This window comes from Streptopelia decaocto (assembly GCF_964273445.1).
Source record: "Streptopelia decaocto genome assembly, chromosome: 3".
NCBI classification, from domain to species: domain Eukaryota; kingdom Metazoa; phylum Chordata; class Aves; order Columbiformes; family Columbidae; genus Streptopelia; species Streptopelia decaocto.
In genome coordinates this window covers 56,664,253-56,679,387 of record NC_138656.1, presented here as the reverse complement: position 1 = coordinate 56,679,387, position 15,135 = coordinate 56,664,253, and the positions used below count along the sequence as shown (strand labels likewise).

The following is a 15,135-nucleotide window of genomic DNA, read 5'->3' as shown; positions in this document are numbered from 1 at the left end:
GGCATAGAAAACCCACCTCCACAAAAAGCACTCACTTTCGCAAAATTGAGAACCACATTAATTTTAGTAATTTGAGTTCCTAGTTTCTGAACACGTAACAACGTGCTACAGGTTTAATAGACTGATCACATTGTTGGAATATGAGATTCACTAGAGAAAGAAAAGTAAATGCTCTGATTGCAATAATGCAGAAGCAAAGGGATTTCACATTTGTGTCACCCAAAACTTTAGAGACCAAGTTAATTTCCAGATCCTTTGGGGTTATTCTGATTGTTTGAAGATATTCTGCAACACTTAAGGGATGCAGCAAGCCTTACATGGCATCCACATGTGGCCACAGTTCTCCAGTCAACGTGTTTTCCCTGTCCGCAGAAGTATAGCCCATGTTACATAACTGTATGCTGGATTGAAAAAAATATTCTTTAAAATTCTTGTTCCACTTAGTTAAACATAGATTCAGGCCAAGAGACCTGAATCACCTCTTTTAAACCTAAAAGGTTATTAATTAATTGAGAACCTAACAGGTTACTCAGTTCTTAAGAATTCTTACAATCAATCACATTCTCCAGTTTACTGCAGTCATCCTAATTCTTCATCTGAGCTCCATCTCCACTAGTCATTTTGAGAGACCAAAAACCAGATTCAGTTTTCCAGTATCACTTTCTTTTCCTCAGCCAAGTATCATATTAATGCTTTTAAACTGCAGGACTGCACAAGAAACTTGCACTCAACTGATTACCTACCATGACCTTCAAAGCTTTCTCTGTCACTGCTTTTCCAGAAGACAGTGGTATCCCATAAAGCAAGACCTGCATTTTAGTTCCTAGACCACAGTGGATTTATTCAAATCAAAGTATTGTCTATCAGTCTGGTCTTATCTTCATTTAAATTGGCAAGCAGGAAAATCTGGTATGAGTAATATATTTTAATCTGTGCTGCATTCATAGTTTATTTATTTTTTTTTTTAAAAAAAAGGTTTAGTCTCACTAATTGGTAACTATTCTTTTTTGTCTTGTTATTAGTTCTAGCTTTCACAGAACACTTGGCAAGTCTTTTTGCTAACCAGAAAAACATATTTAAATGTCCACACACACTTATTTAAGCAATTATGTACTTAAACAAATATTTATTCAGTTCTTAAATTTAACATGCTTAGTACATTAGAAAAATGGCAAACAGACATTTCTTTGTTACCAGATCATTTTTTAAATTCACAATTAGTGCTCATTTATACTTGAAGGAATTTGACTCCTTTTAAAATGGGTTTTTGCTAGTTAAGAAAACCACTTGAAAATAAACTTGACTCACATTCAAAATATCCTTATTAAACAAAACAAGAAATAGCTTCAAGAAGTGAAGCTTCTAGTTTTAAAATTCTGACAGATGCTGGAGACAGAAACAGCAGGAGAGAATTAAGTTTCCCCTCAATTATTCATTTAGTAAAAAACCTTTAAGCCATTTCCAAGTACCATCTATAGAAAAAAAAAAAATTCCTCCCAACCCATTTAGCTTCTGACCATTCCCATGTTTGTGTTGCTGTCTCTCTGACAGTAATAGACACGTCTGTATGTGTACACAATATATCTACCAATCTCTATACTACCATGGTCACAGATATTATGTTGTTGCTTATTTGAGCTCAATTATTTCTGCACATAAAACAGTTAAATCAAGCCATGGTCCTTAGAACTAAAAACCACTAATTTATTTCTCTGAGCAGTTCTTCTTCATCTGCCTTTGAATTCCTCAGTGTCAGATACAATGCTTTTCCCAACAAACTGTCACCTGCCCTAACACAGTTTTTAACAGAAATTCATAAGGATTTAAATCCTGCCAGCAAAGGCATTCAGTCCCTGTTCCTCCCACTTTCCCCATTGCAAGTATTATTCTTAAAGGACTGGTCATCCTGATTCTAATTTATTTCAGTGGTATCTAGCAGGTACTAGCTAGTACCCTCATCTCCTGCCTTCTCTGCCAGGACAGTAACTCAGAAGCATTTAATATCATTTGCTTTTGAGTACTCAGTGATTCAGAAATACATAATATCGCTCTTGATATAGAGTACCACTTTCCCTCCCCTTCTACCCATTCAATTCTCTCTAAATAGGTTATAACCGTTTATTTTAACATTCCAATCCTGTGAAGCTTCCCACTAGATTTCAAGTAATACCAAGTAGATGAAATTTATAATCGTAAATGAGAAATTTCAGCTCCTCTTGTTTATTACCCTGGCTGCCAGCATTAGCGTACAGGCAATTAAATAAGGGTGTTTTTTTTTTTTCTTCCCTCCTGTCATGTCAGAGTACCTTGATCACTTTTGTTCACAAAAGCAAGATTTAGATGGCAACGTGTGCTTGTATGTTCCTGTAATCTTATCCTCCACCCGCCCTGCCCCGGCTCAAAGCTCTTGCACCCACCCAAGCCAAAGTGCCCCCCAGCAAATCACTTCTCTGGCTACTGGAGGGAGCCCAGCCAAAGCACACCCTCCATTCCCTTCACAGAAGATAAACAGCTTCTCCAAAACACCAACAGCTTCTACACCGAATTATTCACTCCATCAGCGGGTCACTTCCAGAATCTTTGTTTCTGTCCTCCTTATCAGGAAGAAAGGCTTTTCAAGCACATCATCTGGATAAAGAAGCTTTTAAAAGCCTCCTGGCAACTAGTGTCAAACCCTACCTTACTAAGGTGAATTCTCCCACCCAAGCTGACTGACAGGACAGCCAAATGTGGCTGGGGGGCATGGGAAGAGGGGGGCGCCAGGTTTCTAGATCAAAAAGGCAGGTTTTCTTCTATTTCTTGGGAAGTTGTTAGACTTGGGAATGACCAACATAATCTTGCGGAAGTCTCAGCAGCCTCATGAGTGTGAGCCATATTTTCCTTTCTTTAGGCCAGAAAATGCCCGTCTAGGTGTATTTTCTGGCCAGTGGAGCAATTCAAGCACCACAACTCCAAAGTCCTCCAATCCTTAGCATGGATTGAGTCCACTTATTTCTTCTACCTTGAAATTTCTGAGATACTCTGCCATTTTGTTCTATACCAGAAAAAAAGAAGCCACTGCTCCAATACACAGGATGGTTTCAGCAAATATCACATTCTAACATTCTAAATTAGTGGTACTGTAGGGTGTCCAAAGGTATGACAAGCAGTCAAGTACAGGTGAAGACATTAAACCACAGTGACCAGTCACACACTGTCACTGGCTTCACTCAGGAGAGAGATTATTATCTCTTCTTTAAGATCTGCATTTGCACGCTTATTTTCACATGGTAACTCTTTTCTCAATACTTATCAAAACCTATCTCCATCCAAATGACTGCTGCATCAAGACATACTTTTTGTAATACAGGTCCAGATTTTTTCCACAGCCCTACTGTCACTATGTTGACCTCGACTGTCTCCCAAACAGAAGGGAGATTTTTGAGGCAGATCAGCTCACAACCGCTGCAGTTTTCCACTAAGTAACTCCAAGGAGGGATAGGTCTCTGCAGGAAGGAGCAGGAAGCCTCCTGAGCTTCCCGTTGGAAACGACAGCTGTAAGGGCAAAAGTGACACGTGTAGCACAACCTGAGGCCAACTTCACTTAAAAAAAAAATATATATATATTATTATTATTATTATTATTAATAATAATAATAATAATAATAATAATAATAATAATAATAATAATGTAAACCAACAGGAGAGCTAACAGCTAGCAGTGGTGTTCCTGAACACAGAGGGACCCCCCCAGCAATACGGTTTCCTCCCCTAGAAGGGAAAGCAAACAGAAGACTGACCAAGCATCCCTAAGACCTCTATCCAGCACAATGTTTCAGGCTTCCTTTAGTCATTTATTTTTCCATGAGCAAATATAGGGTAACTAACAATATTAATGTAGCAATAAGGGCAAACATGTACACCTCTGCCCAAGGTGACAAAAATATTTGCAAGGTTCATTTCAGCTGCAGCTAAACAGAGAAAGTTACCCCAAGACAGGGAAAGCTTAAGGAAAAAAGACAAGAAAAATCCCTCAAGGCAACTGCACACAAATATACTGTTGTAGGTTGTTTGCTCCAAAGCACTTACACTGACTTCAACCACAGGAAAAATTATAGGACAAGAGTGAATTCACATCCTTTCAAGAGGCCCTATCACCCAATTCATTCTACTTTTTTCAGCACAATTGGGATTTTCACAGCGTATCACATTCCAGTGTCTGCATATCTCAATTTCCAAAACAAGATGTTAACAGCATAGATAAAGAACTCCAGCAAGTGCATGAAAACAACGCTACACTTTTTTCAACCACAGTTCAAATATCTGCCACAATCTCTTGCCAAGTTGTATGAAAATAATAACAACAAAAAGGCATCTCTTCAAGGAAGATATTAAGTCTTAGTATTCTTATTGCATGCTTTAGGTGAGCCATTCACAATATTTGTTTTCAATTGTAATTTGACATACTCCACACCACGTGTGTTACTAGATGAACAGTACTACTGAAAGCAACACAGGGAGAGCAAATATTGCATTCCAAAAACAATGACAGCATAGCAATAAAAACATGCAGATTTATGTTAGATTCACTGTAAAAATATCTCCAGGCTAATCACAAACTGTTATAGCATCCTCAATATTTCCCACTGCTATTGTCTTCCTTTAACAGGGGAGAAAAAAAGAAAAGAAAAAGCCATGATTCAAAATGGAATTCAGTAATTATTTACAGCCCAGTATGTAATCAGCAAAAAGACTGGCAAAGTTCTTAGCACATCAGCTCAGTAAGCAAGGCATTCCTACCCTGTGGTAGGCGGCCCCATGTCAAGTAGCTATGTGCTAGAACTTGTCCTGTGCTACCTGTTCAAAGGGAACTGTGCACGAATATTTCAAGCTCTGACAGATACCACTTTGTGCAAAAACATCCACAGGAGTATTACTAAAAAAGACAGCACTGATGTTTTCAACAACTCCTGAGTCAAGAAAGGTGCTCTCCTGCATTTTTATTGACATACAGAAAGTGGATGATGATTCCTTGTACAATCAGCACTAGCACTGCTGATGCTGATTCTCTACTATAGTAGTTTCCTGCTCCTTCTCATGTCTTTTAACAAACTCTAGTATTTAATACTCTGCACGTCCCTTTTTTCTGAGATGCTACTAAAAATGGCAAACAACCTGGTAAAACTTTGCATCACTGAGACTGTAAAAAAATGCCCAACAAAAACACAACTCCATTTTTAAAAGCTATCATTTGCAGCATTTTATTACTACAGGATTAACAAGTGCCAAAGTGTGTTTTCCTTTCTCTCAGCAAGTATTTATAAAAATCTAGAAGACGGTTAAATGTATTATGTGGAAGTATTCAGGTCACCATCATTCCTGCCTATGTCTGGAAGGGAATACCTAAGTTCAGGTCCACATATAAAAATGCTTTTCAAGTAAAAATGTATTTTCTCCACTAAGCAGAACACTACATGCAGCATGCATCTTTCCATATTCTTATAACCAACAGCCTTACAACCAGGTTTCAGAACAATAACTGATTTTATCCTCTGAGCTAAAAATGTTTGGTTTTTTTTTCTTAAAAAAAACCCCAGCTTTACATAAAGCAGAAGTTTCAGAATTCCTGCAAGCGAGTTTAAAACAACTCCAGCAAAAACACAAAAACTCACACGTACACAGGGTTCTGATATTTAGTCAGGTTTTCGTTCTTCTGTACAGTATCTTAATACATGCCAAGAACAGGAACATATTTTTAGATAGTTATATATATATGAAAGACAAAAATGGGATGACAAAACATAAGAGAGAAAGAAGAAAGAAGAGCCTACACCAAACACACCCAAAGTATATCTGTTCTTTGCCTGGATATTCTTCTATTACTTTTTGTGGTTATGCTCCTCTTGTAACCCCTGTGTTATAGGCCTAAAGCAATATTAGAAAACATTATTTTTCTTGTAATGTATAAAATAAAAAAGGAAAAGGCAAGTACCCACACAGTCTTGGCATTTACTAAATCTACTCTTCACCATTTGCTGCAAGACTGCAAATTTACTCAGGTCATAAAACTTAATCTTCTATTTGAGAAGGATACATGGGGTTTCTCACAGCATCACCTCAGAGGACTGAAAACCCACCCGCCTTCTCTCCAATATCAGGTAAGCTTTTTTTCCTTGGTGAATGCAAGGTCTAAAGTATCATCTCCTGCAGAACTTAAGGTCCATTTTAGAAATAATAGTTTCCTCTCTAGGACAACTTTCCAAACGTAAAAGGGCCATAAATCTACTAAGTACACAGTTCCCAAATCTGCAGGGGGATATCTTGGCCTCTGATTTTCTTCAGTTTTGCCAACCAGCAATAAAATAAAAACCAATGAAAAACACAAAACCAGTCAATTTGCATCTGTCCTTTTAAACACTCTCCAGCAGGGTGGGAGAGCCAAAACACATACCAATTTTCACCACTGCAAGCTGGGAAAGCCGGGAGGGAGGGCAGAGGCGAGCGGGGCTCCTCAGCAGGGGCAGGGGAGCCCCAAGCCGAGATCCCGCGGCCTGCTCCCACCCCGCACAGCCTCCCAGGTACTTGTTTCTACTGAGCACCACTTACACAGCCTGAAACAGTCCAGGGAAAGAGACAATTCTGTGAAAAGAACAAGGCAGCTTTGCTAAGCTGTCCTGTAAAACATGTATTCGCCAACATGGCCTGTAAAACACAGGTATGTACGTAGATCCAAGATAAGCCATGTCACTTCTGTAATTAAAACATCATCCTTCCTAAGCGGCTATATAAACTTTTTTTTATTTTGACTGGACTCTTGTCTTAAAAGACAAATTTTATATTACAGTTTGCCAAGAAATACACAGAAATCTCTTCAGCACTGTTCTTTGAAGCAAACTAATACCAAGTGTAATTTGTCCCTTTGATGTATATACCGAAGCCAAATTCACTCACTTTCCAAAAGGTGTATTTGAATATAAGATTCAAATATGTTTTCTAATATTGTCCAGTCACTGATTATTACTGTTATGTGTCTTTTTCTTAACACGCAAACGCAAAAAGCATTACTAAGAAACAATGTTCAGAAAAGGAGGAAAAGAATGGAGTGCAGAATGAAATAAAACAGACACTGACTTTCTCTTTGCTCCTCTTCCCCACACCCAAAAGACACTATAAGATTCAGAGATCAAATACTTACCAGCAAGGACGCAAGCATTTAACACATTTGTTCTATTTTAGGCAAAGCAATGAATAAGAAGCACCAGTATCAGCAAAGCACCCAAAATAAGGTCACCCAAGGTAGCAGAAGAATAAAAGCCTACAAAAATGAAATGAGCTGTAGCTTTAAGTTATTCCTTGAGTTCTGAAATCTTTCTTTCCTCAGTCTTGAAAAACAACAAAACACCAAAAGCTTAAAGTATTTACATTAGGATCTTTATAAGCCCTTAGTTACTACAGTTATAAGGAGCAATCAAATACATAAAGAGAGTTTTAGAAAAAAAGAGCTACAGAAAATGTTAAACTTTTTTTAAATTTTATAACTCATTTACTCCCACTAAAGTCTTAATGTTTTAGTTGATAAAACATGCAAAACTGAAGCAGGTCACTGAGTAAGCTTTGATTACACTGTATGAGACCCACGTCATTTAAGACTGACTACGTAAAAAAGGTGTGGAAAATGCTTTTGATTTTTTGCAGTACTTGCTATGCTACTGTAAATCTAATTTTTCCTTAAGTTTTGCTGAAACTAAATGTAACATAAAACTTACATGTTTTTTGCTAAAAAAAACCCAAAACACAACAAACCAAAAAACACAAAAAAAACAAGCTAGCTGCTGGTAGCAACAGGAATCTAATCCTGAGCTAGTGAAATATCAGGTATTTTTTGAAAGGCCTATTGTTTCAAGAAACAAGCTACCTGACTCTGTCCCAGGGTCACCACAGTGAAGGGTACTGACCCGTCTCATTCTGAAATTCTCTACAATTCACTTAGAGGGCTGATTCTGCCTATGATGCTATCAACCGAAGACAAGTCACCCAACCCCAACCACGTGGCCCCCAAGTGAAACTGCAGCGCCACTAAAGTCACAGCAAATTTCTCACTAACTTCAGGCAGGTTTCACCTTATCTTCAGCCCTATTTTCAGCTGTGGGAAACACAGTGTCTATTTTTAAAAAAGCAAACTCTAAAGCCTCCCTTGCTTCCTCTGAGCAAGTTCAAGTTTATAGACAATTGATAGTATCTTCTGAGAAATTTCTACCAAGATTTGAAAAAAAAAAAACCCAAAACACTGCGTTGCCCCGTGGGGCCATTACAGAAAGTATGGTTACAGAAATTTAACGTGTGCACACATGGTGGTCTGGATGTCATTTCAGTAGTTTGGTGTTCCAGTTATTCTTTGATGAATATTATTAACAGAAAACTACTATAACTATAATATTAGGAGTAACAGATAATTATTCCTTACCTACCCTTTAAAACCCTCCTGGCACAGTCGTTACATGGCAGCTGTTGAACAGAGTAACACAGCAGCCTTTTCTTAAATAAAGATGTTTATTTTACTTCAAACATAAATAAACTCATGCCTCCTGTTGCCATTTAAAATGAGCTGTTCATAAGTAAATGATTTTGTGTCTTCCTAGTAAAGCAGCAAACGGCCCTCTGTTCTCTTCTTCTGATCACCAAAATCTATTTCCTACCTAACTCCCATGTAGACTGACAGCTAATACTTCAGCAAACCAAGTTTTCAAAAACAAAATAACCGCTGCTTCCTTAACAGCGACCTTTTTCAGAACACCAACACACACGGATTGCATATTTTCCTCTCTCATGCCCCCACTTCCAAGCAGAATAACAAATATGATCACAGCTATTAAATCTATTAAATATTCCAACTGAAGTACAATCATTTAGCAGTAATGAAAATATATTTTATTTGGCATAGTAGGTTGATGATTCTTACATATTTTCTATACAAATGTAGACTGCCATTTACTCCAGGATGGAGGCAAAAATTAGCATTTACTGAGCATCAGTACATAGTAATTGAACATATAAAAATGTCGACCCTGTCTCATTTCCAAGCACTCTCTCACCAGCTGAGGGATCAGTTCTTTTTCCTTTTCAACCTACATTTTTTCCACACAGTTTAAAAGAAATGATAGAAGCTACTCAAATGTTTCTATTTACCATAATAATGCAATTCTGCTACTTTAGGGATTTTCTTTGGTAAACATTCTCAGATGACCAGCATTAAGATGAAGAGCTAAGCTACCATAAAGACCCCAAACTTATGTCAAATTTGATTCTGTGATTATCTGTAATCTGTGCTCACCTCCCTCTATAGAATGAATTACACTCAATAGAAGGGATAATTCTAAAGGAGACAATACAACATAAAGCCTTATCCTGCCATGAACTAAAGTAGCAGCCTTTTTTTCAATTTAGTCAATGAGGCTTAGTATACCCAAAAGAAAGAACCACGCTAAACATTTTCCTACAGTCTGCACAAGCACAGTATTTAGCATTTTCCTAAATCTGAAATTTAAAAATCCCATTTCTTTACATGACAAAAAGCAGCAACTTTTCTTCACATTTATTAACACTTGACCATAAAAAGATTCATTCTTAAAGGTGACCTTACAAGGAAGACAAATAGCTGTAACTTCTCATCCCTTTTTCTGATTCATTAAAGAAAGGATTCAAAACTTTACACTCTCCAGGAAGCATTTCTTCTACTTATTGACAGAGGCTTTTTGATGGAAGTTTATAACAGTTCAACAGGATGGCAGATATATCATTCAAATAAAATTTTACTGAGGAATTATTTTCACTTAAAGTATTTTAAAGTTTTTAATTGAGGAGGAATTTGGGAAAAGATTCTATCCTTAAGAGTTTCAACCACTCTGCTTTCCAGGAATTACGAAGAAGGTCTATAATCTACTAGTGAGAGCTCTAACTAAATGCCCAGGGGGGAAAGGCAGAACAAAATAAACAAAAGAAACAAACACCCAAAATAAAACACAAACACCCTGCAAAAAAATTCCCTTCCACGCCACCCAAACAAAAAACTGGAAAAACATACTGTTGAAGCACACACTGATCAAAGCTTCACACTCCCTTTTTATGTGTGTGCATGAAATGCATCTATCCATCTTTAAGAAAAAGCAACACATCTCAATGTTTGTCTTCTGCTGGTTTTTCTTGAGATTTGATCACACCGATTCATTCTGTTCGTGCAAAATAAATAGGCTAAGAAATTAAAACTTGCTTATTTTCTGTGTCTGCTCCCTTAACCAACACTAACATCAACTGCACTAAAAGCTGCTTAGAAGCACAAAAAATCACAGTCTACACCATACTCTCTAGCTGGTGATGGCAATCACACACAGAAGACTGATGTTACCACTTGACTAGTATTCACTGTATGGATATGCTACATTTTAAGTTAACAGTTCAGAGCAAAACATTACAGAAAGCCTCAATTTCTTACTGTAACGCAATCTTCTAGAATTAAGATTATTTCAGAAACTAAAGCACAACCAGCCACCTAGTAGTACACATATTTGTGTTTGCTAGCTTTAAAACTCTACCTGCCAAGCCAACAGTCAATTGATTTCTTTGGCGTAAATTTGACATTTCCATTCTAGGACATTACCCAACACAGGCACTGTAAAGCCTTTCCTAAATGAGGTAATCACATTGGTGCTGCTATAGTGCTGGTTGACTTGCAATTTCCATTACAATAAATCCTTGCTGCACATTCCCAGAGGTTTTACAACTTCTCTGCCCCTTTAAAAAAACATTGTCACATAAGAAAAAAAAAAAAAAAAAACCAGCATATTTTTCTTAATCCTGAAAATAATCTGTATTTTTAAATAAAGAAGAAAAAAAGGAAAAAAAGGAAAAAAAAAAAGTTTCTCTGAATATTTACAGTTTCACTCTTGAAACTATGACGATACTGACAATGTTCATTCTTTAATTCTGCAAATCAAGACTATAAAAACTGTTAAAGGGACAAAAGATTAGCACCCTTTCATCTTAAGAGTATTTCTGTAGCAAAAAAGGGAGAAAGAATAGACTGAGGCTCCAACCTCGTAACTGAGTTACTGCAAGCAGGCTCAAAGCACTAAGACAACTGCATGACCAGTACTGAAATGAAAAAGTACTGAAATACTCCAATTTAAACAGCTATTATGAATGGCTATTGTATATATTCACACAACTGTCCTTCATAAAGAATTTACTATGCATTATAGCAACACGATCCTATTGACACAATAAGTTGGTGTTCCAGTCCATCAAGTACACAAGAAATTGTAATGCATCCTAAAAAAAAAAAAATCAATTAGGCAATGATCATCTGATTAAACAGGCACATCACACCATTCAATTCTTCCAAATATGTTCATAAATCCAAACCTTCAGACTTTGCTGAAAATTTCTGAAACCTACATGTGAGTATTTCAAGGAGCTGATTTTTAAGCTTAATGAAATTCAGCACAAAATAAAGTACTACATAACATTAACATGAAAAGCAACACCATCAGACAGAGGCAGAAAAAAACAAACCACACTTATTTTCATAGGTATACCAAGGTATTTCTAGTTTTAGGAAAAATCTTTTTACAAAGTAGCAGAAGGCTTTCCTGCAGTACTAATGCACAGAAACACTTTGACAAGGCACTGGAACCAAAGCCAGAAGCTATGATGATCATAGCTTGCTTGAGGTCCAAAAGGAGTAGGGGGAGAAAAGTGAGAAGGAAATTATTGCCCTTATAATCAGATCTTATTACTCATCTTATAGTGAAACATATTGCAAAATCAAGCCTGAAGTCTGCAGGTGCTAAGTACTCCTGCGTATTAGGCTTTTCAATTTTGACATTACCTCTCTTTTAATTCCAAGAAATATATAAGAGATAAGAAACTGAAAGTTAAACCTGAAAGTATGTTTTTCTGCTTTCTCTTTTTTACATGTACACTGCAATCTCCCTGAAGTCTTGGGTGAGGAGCACTAATAATCCTAAAATTACATTCATCCCATGCAAAGCAGGAGAGAGAGTACATGACATGATGAGGTGGCAGTATTAATATTCACATGCAAGACCAGCATTTTAAAACCTTGGGATGCAAACACCAGCCTTGCTACAACCTGTGTTTCAATCATGTTGAAAACTGACAACACAGGCACAGGTCAACCTGGCCCCAGTTTTCCCTTGGCTCCTTCCCCTCCCACTGAAAGAGGACAGGAAAGAGACAAAACACCAACAGTTTCCTAACATGAAAATCTCTTTGCTAGTAATTCATTCACCATACCTATTTATGCCTACTGACAAGAGAGACAAACTGTCAAGTCTGCAATCCTATAAATTAAGTATATGACTCTTTTAGCAGCGCCTTTCTTTCTTATACTTCCCCTTTTATACAGGTACACAATCAATTTGATTTTTGATCTCCTAACCCATTAAGACAATTTTGCACAAATCAGTCCAAATGTTTTATATATTTATTTGACTCACACTGACTTAACCGGACATGCCCTTAAAATCTAGCAAAATGCTGCGGCATTCTTCAAATTGCTTAGCATTTTGTCACAACAAGCTATCACCCATCTCCACTTGATAAATTTGGATCTCTGTTGTCAAGCACTGGAGAAGAAAAAGCAAACCTCAGATTACCATTAGCTTCATCACAGTTTTACCTCTCTTTCCCACATGCCTATGTATATATCTCAACCCCTTTATCTCTGGTTATATTAGTGAGTAATGCAAAAAGACTGTCTGCATTTCAAATTTTGCTCCTTATATAAGGCTTAGTGTTTTGTTCTGGGGCTTGTCATCGTAACTCATGAGAGATGAGTTCCAAGCTCAAATGCTTAGATCTGGTTTCTCTCTTCACAGCACCCTTTGCAGCCACATCACAGCACATACCCCGTACCTTCTGTACTCTCTTCAACATCCTGCCATTTCCACATGGAATGTTAAGAAAATTTGGGGTTTTATTTGCACCTTCCTGTTTGGTATCAAGCACACCTAGACCAAAGAGGAGTTGTAAGAGGATGTCTGCAGTGTTACATAGATGCCACTTCTTCAACGGGTTAGCAGGCTGTGCTTGACACCCATGCTGCAGATACGTAGAATGGCTGCACCTGATAACATGTCATCTTTTTCATCCTCTTTAATTTTTCACTGCTTATGCCAGAGGCCTCCCTTCCTGCGAGCTCTCTCCTCCACCTCTGGGCTGCAGGCTGGAACGTGACACAGACCAGCTAACTACATCTAGGCAATTTTTCTACCATTTCCATTAATTTTAGCTGCATTTTTAGGGCATTGTTTTTCATCTTTATTTCTTCATTTGCAGCATCCTGCAGCAGAGCCTGCAAGTTAAAATATGTCAAGTCCCATAGTTCTAACCTCAAGCCACAACACTCGCTGACAAAGAGCCAGACTTAACATTTCAAAGTCTTCTTCAAAATTCCAAAGTCCTCACAGTCTAACAAAACGCTGACACCCTCAGCTATCTTTGGGCAACAACAGACTAACTTAAAATAAGAACAACCTTTCCAACTGCTGTTTCCCACCCTTCCTACAGTGTGGCACTTCCACCCTCATAATGCATCTACCCAATGCTCCCTCTGCACAAGACTTAAATCTGAGCACTGTATGTGTTTAAGGCCCAGTATTTTTAACTGATCAAGTACTTGCAAGTGCCTTGTGCTTTTGATAAATTAAATGTGACACTGTAAAGGACTCCAATTTTCAGAAAGTGCTGAGATTCATCTTCTAAAACTTCTGGCAATATTACTTATTTTATATATATTATATCTAGAAGTAGGTATATGCTACACAGCCAATTTTAACAAGCATAGCTAGGCTCTCCTTATTTAATATTCATGTCACAGGAGTAAAAATCCAGCCAGGAATCAAACTGTGGCATCCTGTGCCAAAGACAACTTACCACTCAGCTGGTATGTTGGCAATTCAATTTACAAACCTGCATTCCTGCATTTTAATCCTTTGTAGAAAGGTGGTAATATACGAGCAATATGAAAAGAACTGGATTCAGATCATTAGAGGTTCACAAACCAAACACACGAAGCTTTGGAGGCTGTCCAAAACAAAATCATGCCTAGGTGGTGATGTCCGTTCAATAAAAATTCAATGTCATAATTATCCTCTCACTTTTTCCCCAAAGAGCATTAGTGCTCAGAACTGTGCTGCTGCTCAGCCAATTATATTAATGCTGTGAGAAGACGGATAGGGCCAGCAGCCAATCGCTGTGCCAGGTCACTGCCTGCTGACGGGTAATTTACAATTATCAAGCAATTAGCAAATGAAGTGAAAATTCAACAGTCATCCCCACATAACGCAGAATAACTCATTTTAAAATTAAAAATATGTTTTAATAACTTCATTTGGCTACAGCCACACAGGAAAATAAAGCCGCCTTTTTTCAATTTCTCCTCCTTTTACAGCTGACAAAACATTTGCTGTTTGGATCTAGCAACCAAGTACATTGACACTTCTACACAAAACAATCTCTTCCTTACAAGTAAGTATCTATTTAACAACAGAAAATAATAAAAATGAAGACTATTGATAATGGTACTAGTCATCCAACTACTATATTTGAAACTGTCATTTAATTGACTGCCTGATTAATGTCCTGTCCTGGTGGATTGGTGATAACAAGAATTAGCCAGGCACCTATCTGCCAGGGAATCCAAATTTTCTCCTCTTCTCTATATTTAACAATAAATAACAAAAAAAGCTAACATGCAGCCAGTTAGTTGTACAAAACAAATGTTCCTTCCCATTAATGATAAAGTTTTGCTCTGTTGTGCTCACAAGAAAGTACAGAGCTCCCATTTGCCTACGCTCACATTACTAATTTTTAAAAAAATTAGTAAAATGTAACTTCTTGATAACTTTGGTTTATCCTCCCCTCTAGAAAACTACTGTACTACTTAATATGTGGTACAAGCATTGGGACTGATCTTTCAAAGGGTCGGAAAAAGGCAGAAGAAGTCACCATTGACAGTAAAATCCAAGTAGATAAAAGGAAAGTCTTACATTTCTATGTAAAAAAAATACTGACTTTAAAAGAGTTGGTAAAGGAAAAAAAAGTAAAATAAAAAAAAAGCAAAGCTGCAGGCTCCTA

The 15,135-nt window shown here is 37.3% G+C and overlaps 1 protein-coding gene across 7 annotated transcripts in view; it reads right to left on the bottom strand.

Annotated features, from left to right (window-relative positions):
- The window catches only part of ARID1B (AT-rich interaction domain 1B), a 330,843-nt gene that overhangs the window by 278,872 nt on the left and 36,836 nt on the right, over nucleotides 1-15,135 (bottom strand). The gene's annotated exons all lie outside the window — the stretch shown is intronic.